Below are 14776 nucleotides of genomic sequence, written 5' to 3'. Positions count from 1 at the left end.
AGCTAGCTGAGCATTACAATCCCTCTGTCTTACAACAGGCACGTCAAGAACCAGAAGATTCTCGTTTACAGAGCTGGCTCAGGTCATTATAACCTGCAGAGGAGAAAGCCTGAGTTCTACAGGGACAAATACTTCCCTTCCTTTATTCTTGGCAGCTGAGACCTACTGAAAGCTCGGTGATTGATGAGGGTCCAAACTCTCTCTCCACCCACCCTCCTTCCTTCAAAGGGGAAAGAAAATCTGTTCTCTTAAAAGCTGGCGTGGACACCAATCAGGAAAACAAACAAGTGCTTGAGAAGCAGCAGCTAAATCAAGTTTCTCCACCTTGTTCCAACTGCCTGTCCCCTAACCCAGGCCCTCTCCAACCTGATCCCATTTCTCTTTCCTTACTCCCCTTCTCACCATTGCCTTCGTCTCCTGGGTTCTCACTCTAAATGCTGCACCAAGGTCACTGCCTTCTCAACGCTTCCTGGATGATGCCCCCTCACCCAGGCTTGGATCTTCCTATGCAGAAAGGAAGACGTGTCGGGAATTGCTTCAGCTCCAGGATCTTCTCGTTGAATGTAGTTTGGGCTGCAGCCATCATAAGCACAGCTCCCAGAGCTGGCTGAAAGCTTGTGAGTGAGGCCCAGCAGTTGCCAATAACATGAGAGTCTGAAGAGCTGGTGGGGGAACTCCAAGTTGCCAACCTCTCTGAGATGTCAGGACCTGCCATCAGCCACCTGAGAGAATGTGAGTAATGAAGACGAATTCAACTGAGGCTCATGTGTTCTCAAATGCAGTTCCTACAATGTGGAGAATCACTTCCAGCTGGGCCTCTCCAATAAGAACTTCATTTCTACTTCACTTTGCTAAGTTTGGGTGAGAAGGTATAGATTTTTTTTCTCCCATTCAAGTCAGACAGTGTTACCTAATGGAAATCTCACAGACTTTGACTGTCAGGTGGATCCAGTTTCCAGCGCCAGCTCAACTCCTCATTAACTGATGTGGGGCAAAATACTCAACTTCTCTAAGCTTCTTTTTCTCATCTGAGCATAACTATACCAATCCTGCAGCATAGAGAAAAAGATTAGAAATGCTATTTGTAAAGCATCTGGCCAGTGCTTGGCACTTAAAAGATGCAGAATAAATGGTCTGTGGTGATAATAACAGAAGCTCTATCTTACAGGAACTTCTTTATAGCATATCTCACTACTTGACATATATTTATTGGTTTCATGTCTGTCATCCCTACAAGAATGTAAGGTTCTTGGAGAGCAGGTAATTTGTTTTGTTCACTGCTGAATCACAGCACCTTGAATAGTGTCTCATGCAAAATAAATATTTTGCAAAGGAATGAAAGGGTGAAAAAAGACAAGGAAGTCTGGGTCTTTAGACCTGACTGACTGCTTAAAGTACTTAAGCATTGTAAAGAATATGAAAGGAGGCGAAGACTGGTCTCTGGCTGAGACATCTCTGAGATCTGTCTCCCCTTCGTTTCCACTTCTATCGCTCTAGGGTTGCATTTCTGAACTTCAGCACTATTTTTTTGTTGTTGTTTTAAAGCTCAGGTTTTTGTTTTTTGGCCGTGCTGCGCGGCATGCAGATCTTAGTTCCCTGACCAGAAATCGAACCCGTGCCCCCTGCAGTGGAAGTGTGGAGTCCTAACTGCTGGACCTCCAGGGAATTCCCTTGAACTTCAGCACTACAGTATTGACATTTGGGGCCAGACAGGTCTTTGTTGTCTGTGTGGGTCGGGGCGGGGGGTTGGCGGGGGGGGGGGGTGTCCTATGCATTGTAGGATGTTTAGCTGCACCCCTTGTCTCCACCCACTAGATGTCAGGAGCACCCGTCAGTCATGACAAGACTACTCCAGATTTTGCCAAATATCTTTGGGGGGGTCAAAATCTTCCCTGGTTGAGAACCCCTGGTCAGGGACACATCATTAGGCCAGGCTGGTACAAGAGTCTTCCATCTGTCTACCTGGTCTTCCTACAGAGCAGATCTGGATTTCTTGACTTTCTACAAATCTAATTCAATTGTGTAAACTGCTCTGCTCAAAAGCCTTCAAGACCTCCTAATACCACTGAAATAAGCCAAGATCTCCTAACCTGCAAAGGCTCTCCCTGGCATTCTAGATCTAACCTACTCCTCCAGTCTCACTGCGCACTCTCCTACACATGGTCTACAATCCAGCACAGGTGAACTGGTCCCACATCATGGAACAGGCTCTCTGCTTTCCATAGTGTCTTTGCCCTCTAACCTTTTCCCAAGACCTGATTTCATTCTTTCCAGAGAAAGTGAACACCAGGGGCTGCCAATCTCCATTCCTCCCAAGCTAGGGAGGAAGGGCACCTAAGCCTAGAAATTAGAAATACGGTAAATTTTATGTTCTCAATGAGTGGAGTCCATCAAAGAAGACAAAAAACCCACTGGAAGAGGATTGGTAACAGCACCATCACCACCTTCTTGACGCTTTCTTGACGCTCTGAACTCCTCGGCCCTGTCTGTAACTCTTTCTCAGGGCGCCTTCTCTTACTCCACCTAACACCAGAACTTGTTTCTGCGGGTTTATCTACTCCACAGTTTGGGAGCTCTCTAAGGGCAAGGAGCATGTCTGAGCTGTGTTCGTGTCCTCACCGCCCAACACAAGGGCGCACAAGGAAGCGATAGGGCCTCGGTGAACCAGTGTTTTATTCGCGTAAAGCACAAGGGTAAAAGGCTCTGAGCCTTTCAAAGCACACTTCACGGGGAAAGAGAGCGGACAGGAACCCCAAAGGGCGACAGGTCCCGTACACCAGCCTACCATGTTCCCAGGCCTCTCCAAACAGAGGGAGGAGGCACCGGCTCACGGCCACTGAGGGTCTTACCGTCACACGACCCAGGACATCATGAGAGCCTCAGGGGAGAGGGCGGAGCCGCGGAGCTCCAGCCCTCCCCGCCGCGAAAAGCCAGCCTCAAACGCGCGACTCACCCACCTGGTCAAATTTCCCAGAGCGCGCGGCCTGAAGCTGCCGCGGGGCAGGCCGGGACTTCCAGAAAGCCTGACGAATGCGCAAGGGCTAAGCCGGAAAACAGCGCCGCAGGATACGCACAGCCCTCCCCAGCTGGTTCCGCCCCCCCCGCTAATCGACAGCGGTCTTCCCCAATGAGGAGACGGGCTCCTCGTTTGCGTCATAACCTGGACCAATAACGCTGTTCGAAAACCTGGGGCCCTGGAGCTGGACGTTTGTTAATCCCTCCTATTGGTTACTGCTGCTGTTCTGCTTGACAGGCGCTTCCGCTTCTCTTACTTAGAAGGGTCTTTGTACCAGGCCTATCCGGACTCGTACCCTACTTACAGATGTGACAATGACAGTATCAAAAATACGTAACGCTTACTATATGTTTGGCACAGTTTTACACACGTACACAGTAACTTATCCTCACACCAATCCTATGAAGCCAATACTATTATCGTCCTCCCGACGAGAAAACTGCGACAGAGTTTAAGTGACTGTCTAATCACAGAAGTAGGACTAGAACTCGCTTCTAACCCAGTGCTTTTCTTCCCTCTGTTTTAATTTTTTCATATTCCACAAGTACCGCAGAACATTCTCATTTAAAAATGAAGCCTCTCATCCCTTAACTCCCAAGTTACACTCCCTCTCCAGAGGAAATAACTGTCATTAGTGTGTATGTCTTGCTGGACCTTAATCTGTAATTTTGTCTACTTAGTATATCTTCCAAGTTTTTCTGTTTCAATATATCAACCTCATCTTTTTTTTTTTTTTTTAACTCCTGTGTTTGGCATTTACCATTATGTGTTCAATCTTCAATCATTTCCCTTTTGATGGACATTCAAATACTTTACTAATTTTCGTGTGTGTGTGTGTGTGATTCTGGATTGGGATATTCTGGATATATTCTGAAGAGGGAGCTCATGGGTTGGGATAAGAGTGTGTGGGAAAGAACGGTGGAGGATTCTCTCTGCCTTTATTCTGGCCCCACTTCATCCATCCATCATTTATAAACAATCTGGTTGCACAGTGAGAGTAGTACTCCATCAGGATATAAATGGAGCTGGGATGTGATATAGACTGATAAACCTCCTTAGGGTAAGTATTCCATCTTTTATTAAGTACAACACTGAGCTGTTTTCTCGAAGCACTCGCACATGCACTATCTACTTTGATCCTTACATTGTTCCTGCCATCTACTATATTCACATTTCATATGATGAAACAGAGTGCTAGAGAGGGTTAATAAAACATAAGCCTGGGACATCTTGATGTGGCAGAAAGCAAGGAAATGCTCAAGGAATATGGGGACAAGTCAAAAAACACAAAAGCCAGTTGGAATGGACTCCCAGTGATTAAACAAGGGACAACAATATAATGATAGTAAAAAGTTATAGGGCTTCCCTGGTGGTGCAGTGGTTGAGAGTCTGCCTGCCAATGCAGGGGACATGGGTTCGTGCCCTGGTCTGGGAGGATCCCACATGCCGCAGAGTAGCTGGGCCCGTGAGCCACAATTACTGAGCCTGCGCGTCTGGAGCCTGTGCTCCGCAACAAGAGAGGCCGCGATAGTGAGAGGCCCGCGCACCGCGATGAAGAGTGGCCCCCACTTGCCACAACTAGAGAAAGCCCTTGCACAGAAACGAAGACCCAACGCAGCCATAAATAAATAAATTTAAGAGTTGTTGCATTTTAAAAAAAAAAGTTATAAACCATAGAATAGAATAGGAAACATTGATTCTGTAAGATGTAAATAAATAAAAGATTAAATTGAGTTTCATTAGTATCAGGATATTTAAGTAGTTTCAAAGTATTTCCCTGTAAAATGCCTATTAATTACAAAGTAGGAAATAATGGAAAAGCCTAGCAGACACCACCTTCATTTAGTGATCCAAGTAACATCACTAGTAATGGGAGACATTGAAATTTACACCACCTGTCTTAGTCTGAAGACATCGAAATTTACACCACCTGTCTTAGTCTGCTTCGGCTGCCATAACTAAATACCATAGACTGAGTGACTTAAACAATAGGAATTAATTTTCTCACAATTATGGAGCCTGGAAACCCAAGATTAAGGTTCTGGCAGGATTCAGTGTCTGGTGAGGGCTCGTTCCTGGCTTGCAGAAGGCTGCTTTGTCCACAGTTGGCCTTTCCTTTGACTGTGTGTGGAGAGAGAAAGATCTCCCTCTCCTTCTTCTCTTTGTAAGGTCACCAATCCCATCAGATGAGGGGCGCACCCTTATGATACCGCTTAACCCTAATTACCTCCTAAAGGCTCTATGTCCAAATACAATTAATTACATTGGGGTTTAGGGTTTCAATATATGAATTTTCAGTTGGGGTACAAATTCAGTCCATAGCACCACCTGATAGCATACGATGAGAAGAATGTAACATCACATGTGTGGAATTCCTGACAAAGATGACCTGAATCTATGAGGGAAAAAACTGAAATTGAGCTATGTTCTACTAAATAACTGGACGATCTTTTGAAGTGTCAGCGTCACGAAAGTCAAGAAAAGACAGAGGAACAATTTCAGACTGACAGAGACTAAGGAGACATGACAACTACATGCAACGTGTAACTTTGAACAGAATCCTTTTGCTATGAAATACATTATTGGGACAATTGGCAAAAGCTGAATAGGGTCTCAGGATTAAATAATACAATGTATTGATGTTCATTTAGTAATTTTGATGGCTACATGGTGGTCCTGTAGGAGAATGTCCTTGTTTGTTAGAGATACACAGTAAAATATTTGGGGAAGACAGAGTATCATGCTGTCAACTTACTCTCAAATGATCCAGGGAGAGAAAGTCCTCTATATCATGCTTCCAACTTTTCTGTAAGTTTGTGATTATTACAAAAAGAAAAAAAATTTGGAAAAGGCACAAGCTTTAGAGTCAAGAGTACTTGGGTTTGATTCCCAGACCTACCACTGTGTGCTGGGAGCACATTTCCTCTTGTGCTCCAATGTCCTCATCTTAAAATGGGAATGGTATAGGTTGTTGTGAGGATTAAAGGAGTTGATCCTATAAAGGGTTTAGATTGTTACAGAGCCCAGGATAAGTACTCAGTAAAGTTGATGTGCTCAACTCATCTATATAGTCAAATAAACTGGACTTTTCCACCCAATCGTTAATGGAGCGTCCAAATTAGCCTGTAATTTAGCACTCACATACTAGAGCATAAGCTCACCAAGCCAAAGGCACTTTCCAATTCTTATTTCTCACCATCCCCTTTATGCCAACATCTCCTAACCACAGCCATGTAATTGAACCTGAAGGCTGTGAAGACAGAAAAAGGACTGACTCCCTTCATTGACAGGTTCAAAATTTAGTCACTGCACTCACTTTGCTAGGATACAGGGCAAGGTGGGATTTGGACAGACTCTGTGAAAGGCTCTAAGAGATGGGCTCTTAAATTCACTTAAATCCACTGACCACACTAGCATATTCAAATGCTCTACATTTATGTTTTACTAAGGTTGGTGAACCTTCTATAGTTCTTGGTATATCTTTTGTTTTTCATTTTTTTGAATTTCCAACTGAATAAGACACAAAACATATTTTTTCTTCTGAAACCCTAGAAATGGAACATCAAAGTCCTTAATAACAAGGAGCTTCCCTCACATTTAATGGCTTTTCTCCCAATTTTTGACTTTGTTTCACGCACACCACTGAGAATGGAAGACGAATGTGTGTACACTTTGATGATGGTGTATGTGATCCCCATGATGCATCCATGTCCCAAGCTTTTTCTCCTCCCTCTAATTCTCTGTGTCTTACTATGCCCCTAACTGCAAGTTAGATTCAAAACATCCTGTACTTTCCGTAGGGAGACTCTGCAAAACTCTGAAGTGTTTGAAGAACCCCTGTGTATTTTCTTCCTATTTTCCCACAAGTAATTTTGCAATTTAAATGAATTAGCTAGGGGATATCTCCTTGGAAAGTACAGTTCTCATAAAGTAATCAACTGGCATTCTGGTTTGTATATCAACTTAGGAGCTTGGTCATTGTGATTCTACCTCCTGAGAACTTCATCTAATCTGAGTGTGCTGATCAATAAAACTTTTGAGCCTGCAAGACTCTGGACTTTGATGAACTCACCAAGTTTATGCTGCTAGGTGGCTACTCCTGAGACATACTTCAGTATTACTGTGTAAGGAACTGAGACAATAGGTCATGGCTCTGATCTACAACTAGAAAAACAAATTCAGGCTGGGACAATATAACTAGATGTCTTTGGAGAGGCATTATGCAAATGTGGAAAGAGGGGAAACATCATTGTTTGTTCAGCATTGTCCAAGTGACAGGATGACCCCAAAGTGGCAAATATGAAAATGGTTCATTCGACATTTTTAGTTCCTAGTGTGAAAAAGGGAGACTCATGAGGCTTGTTAATTAATTCAACTCACTAAGTATTTATTGAGCATCTACTATGTATGAGGCATGTGTTTAGGTGCTGTGAAGGACACAAGACTCTTTAGAAAGTAGCCCTAAAATCATTGATCATCTTTTCTCTGGTAATGTAGTTGCCAGGTAATTTCTCATATCAACCCAGCTTCTCTCCCTGGGGAAAGAACATACGAACTGCAGTGGCAGGTGTGGATTCCCTTGGCAATTCTAGTGAGGTGAAGAATCATGTACTGGCATTCTAATTCCAATACCTGAGTTCTTTGGTAAGTCATGGTGTGCTGGACTGATTGCTGAATTTTAGAAACTTTAGGGGTGAAAGACTAGATCATGAGGCAGAGGAGATGCTTTACAAATGGATGATCTTTCCTGGGCTCTTAAACTTGCTTAAGGAATCTCAGAGTATTCCATAATCCACTGACCATACTAGCATATCCAAATACTGGTAGCAAATCTGATGGCTGGGACTTTGGTGAGGAAATGATTTATTTAATTAATTAATTTATTTATTTTTTGGCCGCGTGGCATGCGGGATCTTAGTTCCCTGACCAGGGATCAAACCCGCACCCCCTGCAGTGGAAGCGTGGAGTCTCAACCACTGGACCGCCAGGGAAGTCCCAGTGAGAAAATAATTTAAATAAAACTATTTAATTGAAAGAAAAATGGTCTTGGGAATTCCCCAGCAGTTCAGTGGTTAGGACTCCAGGCTTCCATTGCAGGGGGCACTGGTTCGATCCCTGGTTGAGAAACTAAGATCCCACAAGCCGGAGGGCACGGCCAAAAAGAAAAGAAAAGAAAAATGGTCTTCTTACCATTTCTTTTTTTTTTTTGAATTTTATTTTATTTATTTTTTTATACAGCAGGTTCTTATTAGTTATCCATTTTGTACATATTAGTGTATACATGTCAATCCCAATCTCCCAATTCATCACACCACCACGACCTCCCCCCTACCGCCACTTTCCCCCCTTGGTGTCCATACGCTTGTTCTCTGCATCTGTGTCTCAATTTCTGCCCTGCAAACCAGTTCATCTGTACTATTTTTCTAGGTTCCACATATGTGCGTTAATATACGATATTTGTTTTTCTCTTTCTGACTTACTTCACTCTGTATGACAGTCTCAAGATCTATCCACGTCTCTACAAATGACCTGATTTCTTTCTTTTTATGGCTGAGTAATATTCCACTGTATATATGTACCACATCTTCTTTATCCATTCATCTGTCGATGGGCATTTAGGTTGCTTCCATGTCCTGGCTATTGTAAATAGTGCTGCAATGAACATTGGGTGCGTGTGTCTTTTTGAATTATGGTTTTCTCTGGGTATATACCCAGTAGTGGGATTGCTGGGTCATATGTAATTCTATATTTAGTTTTTTAAGGAACCTCCATACTGTTCTCCATAGTGGCTGTGTCAATTTACATTCCCACCAACAGTGCAAGAGGGTTCCCTTTTCTGCACACCCTCTCCAGCATTTGTTGTTTGCAGATTTTCTGATGATGCCCATTCTAACTGGTGTGAGGTGATACCTCATTGTAGTTTTGATTTGCATTTCTCTAATAATTAGTGATGTTGAACAGCTTTTCATGTGCTTCTTGGCCATCTGTATGTCTTCTTTGGAGAAATGTCTATTTAGGTCTTCTGCCCATTTTTGGATTGAGTTGTTTGCTTTTTTAATGTTGAGCTGCATGAGCTGTTTACATATTTTGGAGATTAATCCTTTGTCCGTTGATTCATTTGCAAATATTTTCTCCCATTCTGAGGGTTGTCTTTTTGTCTTGTTTGTAGCTTCCTTTGCTGTGCAAAAACTTTTAAGTTTCATTAGGTCCCATTTGTTTACTTTTGTTTTTATTTCCATCACTCTAGGAGGTGGATCAAAAAAGATCTTGCCGTGATTTATGTCAAAGAGTGCTCTGCCTATGTTTTCCTCTAAGAGTTTTATAGTGTCTGGTCTTACATTTAGGTCTCTAATCCATTTTGAGTGTATTTTTGTGTATGGTGTTAGGGACTGTTCTAATTTCATTCTTTTACATGTAGCTGTCCAGTTCTCCCAGCACCACTTAATGAAGAGACTGTCTTTTCTCCATTGTATATCCTTGCCTCCTTTGTCATAGATTAGTTGACCATAGGTGCGTGGGTTTATCTCTGGGCTTTCTATCCTGTTCCACTGATCTATATTTCTGTTTTTGTGCCAGTACCATATTGTCTTGATTACTGTAGCTTTGTAGTATAGTCTGAAGTCAGGGAGTCTGATTCCTCCAGCTCCGTTTTTTTCCCTCAAGACTGCTTTGGCTATTCGGAGTCTTTCGTGTCTCCATACAAATTTTAAGATTTTTTGTTCTAGTTCTGTAAAAAATGCCATTGGTAATTTGATAGGGATTGTGTTGAATCTGTAGATTGCTTTGGGTAGTATAGTCATTTTCACAATATTGATTCTTCCAATCCAAGAACATGGTATATCTCTCCATCTGTTTGTATCATCTTTAATTTTTTTCATCAGTGTCTTATAGTTTTCTGCATACAGGTCTTTTGTCTCTCTAGGTAGGTTTATTCCTAGGTATTTTATTCTTTTTGTTGCAATGGTAAATGGGAGTGTTTCCTTAATTTCTCTTTCAGATGTTTCATCATTAGTGTATAGGAATGCAAGAGATTTCTGTGCATTAATTTTGTATCCTGCAACTTTACCATATTCATTGATTAGCTCTAGTAGCTTTCTGGTGGCATTTTTAGGATTCTCTATGTATAGTATCATGCCATCTGCAAACAGTGACAGTTTTACTTTTTCTTTTCCAATTTGTATTCCTTTTATTTCTTTTTCTTCTCTGATTGCCTTGGCTAGGACTTCCAACACTATGCTGAATAATAGTGGTGAGAGTGGACATCCTTGTCTTGTTCCTGATCTTAGAGTAAATGCTTTCAGTTTTTAACCATTGAGAATGATGTTTGCTGTGGGTTTGTCGTATATGCCCTTTATTATGTTGAGGTAGGTTCCCTCTATGCCCACTTTCTGGAGAGTTTTTATCATAAATGGGTGTTGAATTTTGTCAAAAGCTCTTTCTGCATCTATTGAGATGATCATATGGTTTTTCTTCTTCAATTTGTTAATATGGTGTATCACATTGATTGATTTGTGTATATTGAAGAATCCTTGCATCTCTGGGATAAATCTCACTTGATCATGGTGTATGATCCTTTTAATTTGTTGTTGCATTCTGTTTGCTAGTATTTTATTGAGGATTTTTGCATCTATATTCATCAGTGATATTGGTCTGTAATTTTCTTTTTTTGTAGTATCTTTGTCTGGTTTTGGTATCAGGGTGATGGTGGCCTCATAGAATGAGTTTGGGTGTGTTCCTTCCTCTGCAATTTTTTGGAAGAGTTTGAGAAGGATGGGTGTTAGCTCTTCTCTAAATGTTTGATAGAATTCACCTGTGAAGCCGTCTGGTCCTGGACTTTTGTTTGTTGGAAGATTTTAAATCACAGTTTCAATTTCATTACTTGTGATTGGTCTGTTCATATTTTCTATTTCTTCCTGGTTCAGTCTTGGAAGGTTATACCTTTCTAAGAATTTGTCCATTTCTTCCAGGTTGTCCATTTTATTGGCATAGAGTTGCTTGTAGTAGTCTCTTAGGATGCTTTGTATTTCTGCGGTGTCTGTTGTAACTTCTCCTTTTTCATTTCTAATTTTAATGATTTGAGTCCTCTCCCTCTTTTTCTTGATGAGTCTGGCTAATGGTTTATCAATTTTGTTTATCTTCTCGAAGAACCAGCTTTCACTTTTATTGATCTTTCCTATTGTTTTCTTTGTTTCTATTTCATTTATTTCTGTGCTGATCTTTATGATTTCTTTCCTGCTACTAACTTTGGGTTTTGTTTGTTCTTCTTTCTCTAGTTCCTTTAGGTATAAGGTTAGATTGTTTATTTGAGATGTTTGTTGTTTCTTGAGGTAGGATTGTATTGCTATAAACTTCCCTCTTAGAATTGCTTTTGCTGCATCCCATAGGTTTTGGATCATCGTGTTTTCGTTGTCATTTGTCTCTAGGTATTTTTTGATTTCCTCTTTGATTTCTTCAGTGATCTCTTGGTTATTTAGTAATGTATTGTTCAGCCTCCATGTGTTTGTGTTTTTTACTTTTTTCCCCTGTAATTGATTTCTAATCTCATAGCGTTGTGGTCAGAAAAGATGCTTAACATGATTCCAATTTTCTTAAATTTACTGAGGCCTGATTTGTGACCCAAGATGTGATCTATCCTGGAGAATGTTCTGTGTGCATTTGAAAAGAAAGTGTAATCTGCTGTTTTTGGATGGATTGTCCTATAAATATCAATGAAATCTATCTGGTCTATCGTGTCATGTAAAGCTTGTGTTTCCTTATTAATTTTCTGTTTGGATGATCTGTCCATTGGTGTAAGTGAGGTGTTAAAGTCCCCCACTATTACTGTGTTACTGTTGAGCTCCTCTTTTATAGCTGTTAGCAGTTGCCTTATGTATTGAGGTGCTCCTATGTTGGGTGCATATATATTTATAATTGTTATATCTTCTTCTTGGATTGATCCCTTGATCATTATGTAGTGTCCTTCCTTGTCTCTTGTAACATTCTTTATTTTAAAGTCTATTTTATCTGATATGAGTATTGCTACTCCAGCTTTCTTTTGATTTCCATTTGCATGGAATATCTTGTTCCATCCCCTCACTTTCAGTCTGTATGTGTACCTAGGTCTGAAGTGGGTCTCTTGTAGACAGCATATATATGGGTTTTGTTTTTCTATCCATTCAGCAAGCCTGTGTCTTTTGGTTGGAGCATTTAATCCATTCACATTTAAGGTAATTATCAATATGTATTTTCCTATTACCACTATCTTAATTGTTTTGGGTTTGTTTTTGTAGGTCCTTTTCTTCTCTTGTGTTTCCCACTTAGAGAAGTTCCTTTAGCATTTGTTGTAGAGCTGGTTTGGTGGTGCTGAATTCTCTTAGCTTTTGCTTGTCTGTAAAGCTTTTGATTTCTCCATCGAATCTGAATGAGATCCTTGCCAGGTAGAGGAATCTTGGTTGTAGGTTCTTCCCTTTCATCACTTTAAGTATATCATGCCATTGCCTTCTGGCTTGTAGAGTTTCTGCTCAGAAATCAGCTGTTAACCTTATGTTAACCGTATGTTATTTGTCGTTTTTCCCTTGCTGCTTTCAATAATTTTTCTTTGTCTTTAATTTTTGCCAATTTGATTACTATGTGTCTCAGTGTGTTTCTCCTTGGATTTATCCTTTATGGGACTCTCTGCGCTTCCTGGACTTGGGTGGCTATTTCCTTTCCCACGTTAGGGAAGTTTTCGACTATAATCTCTTCAAATATTTTCTCAGGTTCTTTCTCTCGCTCTTCTCCTTCTGGGACCCCTATAATTGCGAATGTTGCTGCGTTTAATGTTGTCCCAGAGGTCTCTTAGGCTGTCTTCATTTCTTTTCATTCTTTTTTCTTTATTCTGTTCCACAGCAGTGAATTCCACCATTCTGTCTTCCAGGTCACTTATCCGTTCTTCTGCCTCAGTTATTCTGCTATTGATTCCTTCTAGTGTAGTTTTCATTTCAGTTATTGTATTGTTCATCTCTGTTTGTTTGTTCTTTAATTCTTCTAGGTCTTTGTTAAACATTTCTTGCATCTTCTCGATCTTTGCCTCCATTCTTTTTCCGAGGTCCTGGATTATCTTCACTATCATTATTCTGAATTCTTTTTCTGGAAGGTTGCCTATCTCCACTTCATTTAGTTGTTTTTCTGGGGTTTTATCTTGTTCCTTCATCTGGTACATAGCCCTCTGCCTTTTCATCTTGTCTATCTTTCTGAATGTGGTTTTTGTTCCACAGGCTGCAGGATTGTAGTTCTTCTTGCTTCTGCTGTCTGCCCTCTAGTGGATGAGGCTATCTGAGAGGCTTGCGTAAGTTTCCTGATGGGAGGGACTCCAGTTTTTTGTTTTTTATTTTGCTTGGGGAGAGTGGGTTGGTTGTTTTGGAATATTTAAAGCCAATCTCAGACATTATGAAATTTCATGCATAAATAGTTTCATTTATAAGAGATAAACAATTCTTGACAGTCTCTGCCCTAAACCATATTTGAGAAAGAATTCTCAAAGAAGAATTCTCCCTCTTGTGGAGGCCTTCTCTCCACAAGAGGCAAGCTTAATTGAGAACGTGGGAGCTTCCTTTCCCTCCCTCAGAGGGCAACCAGAACTTGACCAACAACTTCTCAAGGTGACTTTGTAAGAGGACCCTCTTGGTCTCCCCGCGACTGGTGGTGGGTAGAACTGGCTGTTGCTCTGGTGGCAGAGCTCAGTAAAACTGTAATCCACTTGTCTGCTGATGGGTGGGGCTGGGTTCCCTCCCTGTTGGTTGTTTGGCCTGAGGTGACCCAACCCTGGAGCCTACCTGGGCTCTTTGGTGGGGCTAATGTCAGACTCTGGGAGGCCTCATGCCAAGGAGTACTTCCCAGAACTTCTGCTGCCAGTGTCCTTGTCCTCATGGTGAGACACAGCCACCCCCCGCCTCTGCAGGAGACCCTCCAACACTAGCTAGTAGGTCTAGTTCAGTCTCCTATGGGAGTCACTGCTCCTTCCCCTGGGACCCAATGCACACACTACTTTGTGTGTGCCCTCCAAGAGTGGAGTCTCTGTTTCCCCCAGTCCTGTCAAAGTCCTACAGTCAAATCCCGCTAGCCTTCAAAGTCTGTTCCTCTGGGAATTCCTTCTCCTGTTGCAGGACCCCCAGGTTGGAAGCCTGACGTGGGGCTCAGAACCTTCACTACAGTGGGTGGACTTCTGTGGTATAAGTGTTCTCCAGTTTGTGAGTCACCCAGCCAGCAGTTATGGGATTTGATTTTATTGTGATTGTGCCCCTCCTACTGTCTCATTGTGGCTTCTCCTTTGTCTTTGGATGTGGGGTATCTTTTTTGGTGAGTTCCAGTGTCTTCCTGTTGATGATTGTTCAGCAGTTAGCTGTGATTCCGGTGCTCTCGCAAGAGGGAGTGAGAGCACATCCTTCTACTCTGCCATCTTGAACCAATCTCGTTCCTACCATTTCTCATTCAACATTGGATAAGACAAAAGGGAAAATGGAATGTAGACATAAAGGAGAGGTTAAACAAGATGAAAGAAGGGCATATGGCTGGGAAGTGTAGGTAGATAGACTGAAATATTAAGAAAAGACAAAGAGAGATGGACAACGATGATGGATGGATAGGGTGCAAAGATGAATTCTTGGGTTTTCAACTGGGCTAATAAAACCTGGCTTGATTTTATGGAATTATATAAGATACTGCCAAGTGGAGGTGCTTTCTTTAGAAAAGTACAGAATTCTCTAGAAATATAATAATACATATGTCATATTTATTACACGT

The 14776-nt window shown here is 41.6% G+C and overlaps 1 protein-coding gene across 1 annotated transcript in view; it reads right to left on the bottom strand.

Moving 5' to 3' along the window:
* The window catches only part of LOC133104095 (zinc finger protein 75D-like), a 60560-nt gene that overhangs the window by 1747 nt on the left and 44037 nt on the right, over positions 1–14776 (bottom strand). The gene's annotated exons all lie outside the window — the stretch shown is intronic.

Source organism: Eubalaena glacialis, chromosome 13 (assembly GCF_028564815.1).
Source record: "Eubalaena glacialis isolate mEubGla1 chromosome 13, mEubGla1.1.hap2.+ XY, whole genome shotgun sequence".
Taxonomy (NCBI): Eukaryota; Metazoa; Chordata; class Mammalia; order Artiodactyla; family Balaenidae; genus Eubalaena; species Eubalaena glacialis.
Note: the sequence above shows the minus strand (reverse complement) of the source record. Positions and strands in the feature narration are given on the sequence as shown.